This window comes from Hyperoodon ampullatus, assembly GCF_949752795.1.
Source record: "Hyperoodon ampullatus genome assembly, chromosome: 12".
In the NCBI taxonomy this organism is placed as follows: Eukaryota; Metazoa; Chordata; class Mammalia; order Artiodactyla; family Ziphiidae; genus Hyperoodon; species Hyperoodon ampullatus.
Genome location: NC_136925.1, coordinates 18,214,533 through 18,216,879, shown reverse-complemented (window position 1 = coordinate 18,216,879; position 2,347 = coordinate 18,214,533).

Genomic DNA, 2,347 nt, shown 5'->3' with positions numbered 1-2,347 from the left:
TTTACTTTTTTATTTTTAATATATGTTCACATGTTTCCATAAAGGCTCCAAGGTGGCCCATAACGTAAGGACACACAATATTAGCTTTAAAAAAACATGAAAAAAAAAAAAAAAAGGGAAATCATGATCCTGGAAATGGGTTGCATCCTTTTAAGGGGTGAAAATAACAGAATGAGTGAGCCAAAGATTTGGGAAAGGATCTCACATTTCCAAATGTCCAAATCTTAAAATTGCACCAAGTGGGAATGTAGCTGTGGCAATATTAACCTGAGAGAGCTCTATGATCGTTGTCTTTACTCATCACTTGGTTGCAAGGTTATAAATGACAGGGTAAGTGAAGGAGGGCAAGTAGACAGATAAGAGTCATTTCCTGATTCTCAAAAGAAGGGGCATCACCTAGGGAAGGGTACTCCAAAATCCTACAGGAATCATCTTGATATACTAAATTTTCTAGGTGGCAAAAGTATCTCATTTGACCCTAGCAGCCAGATGGAACTTAGAAATCTGTAGTGAAAAGCTACTCAACTGAATGCAAGTCATATGACTAGGAGCATGTCAGTGAAAAGCTCAAGCGACTATGCTGTGGAAGAGCAATTCATCTTGTGTCTGAGCGTCCTCAGAATGTGCAGTGGGAGACGCAGTACCTGCTCTGTCTCACAGTGACCCTCCAACCTCTAAACTCATCTTTCCTGGGAAGCTGAATTCAAAAAGTCAATTTAAAAAAAAGATAGGGCTTCCCTGGTGGCGCAGTGGTTGAGAGTCCGCCTGCCGATGCAGGGGACATGGGTTCGTGCCCCGGTTTGGGAAGATCCCACATGCCGCGGAGCGGCTGGGCCCGTGAGCCATGGCCGCTGAGCCTGCGCGTCCGGAGCCTGTGCTCCGCAATGGGAGAGGCCACAACAGTGAGAGGCCCGCGTACCACAAAAAATAAATAAATTAATTAATTAATTAAAAAAAGATAAAAGTCTCTAGTAGAGAAATTTTATCAGAGCCTAGTATTAAGAGCTGTAGAGCCACAAGTTTCCCATGATACAGCCTTAGCAGAGGCTGTTAAGGCAGTGACAGAAAATTTGTACCGAGGGAAATAGCAGAAGAGTTTGCCTACAATTCACGAAAATGATCCCTGCACTTGGCCTGAAGGAAATCAGCAAAATCTGTAACAGCTTGTGTATTTGTATGCGGGATTGAGAATGAATTTAATTTTTTAATTTCTCTGAATTATCACATAAGATTCAGAAGATGCTCTCTCTGCCTAGAAGCCACCCCACTGGGATAACTATGCCTACGGAGTTCCTTTGCCTATGACTCCTACTTGCTAACAGACTGGCAGCCTGGCCCCAGGGCCTGGTCGCTGCTCCCAGTGCAATGGTGGATATGGTGCCAACGGTTGCAAAATCAAAGCCCCTTACATCCTCTCCATGCCTCTGTCCCACCCCCCACCCCACTCACCATTGATGTTCAGGAAGGGGAAGGTGTCCTGGATGGGAACGTGGTGCTGTGACTGGTCCAGCTCATCTTCCTCATCTTCTTCATCCACATCATTATCTTTCTCATCCCAAGGAGCAGATCCAGTGGATCCTACCCAAGAAACACACACACACACACACAAAGGTCAAAAGTGAGGCGCTCACGTTGCACTGTCATCCCTGCAGCTGACCCACTGTTCAAGCTAGGCACTGCCAGCACAGAGGTTCCTTGGGTTCAGTGTGCACCCTCAATGCCAGAGTGGGAACCAAGGGTGTTCACCCCACTCCCAGCTCCTCCTACGGAGCCCCAGTGCAAGCTCTCATCCCCTCCCCTATCCAGGAGCTGCAGACCCTACTCCCTTCTCCTAGAAATCTTTTAATTCCTACTCTAAACCCCTTTCTACACATTAGCATCCCTTCTAAGGACCCAAGGAGCACAGCTTCTCTCCTTTATAAGCTTACTGTGAAGACAGACCCTTCCCTCATGGCAGAGCCTCACTAGATTCACTGGAGGTCAAGTCTAAATTATCTGGCTCTTAGTCGGAACTTGCTAAACATTGAGTAAATATAGGGATCAGGTGGTATTCTCCTAGGAAAAAATACCATACAAATTAAATGATCACTTACCCATCATTTATAAAGAGAACTTAATAGCCTTCATAATGTCATGTCAATTGATTCTTAGAACAGCCTTTGAAATACGCAGGAAAGATGAGAACCCAGATTTTATAGTGGAAGAAGCTGAGGCTCAAAAGGTTGAATGACTTGATTCAATGTCCCACAAGTAGTGAAATGGAAAGACCGAGGTTTATAACTCAGACCTTCTAAGTTTTAATCCCTCCTTCTTCTAAACTACCTGGCCTCTCTTCTCAGTGTTGAGT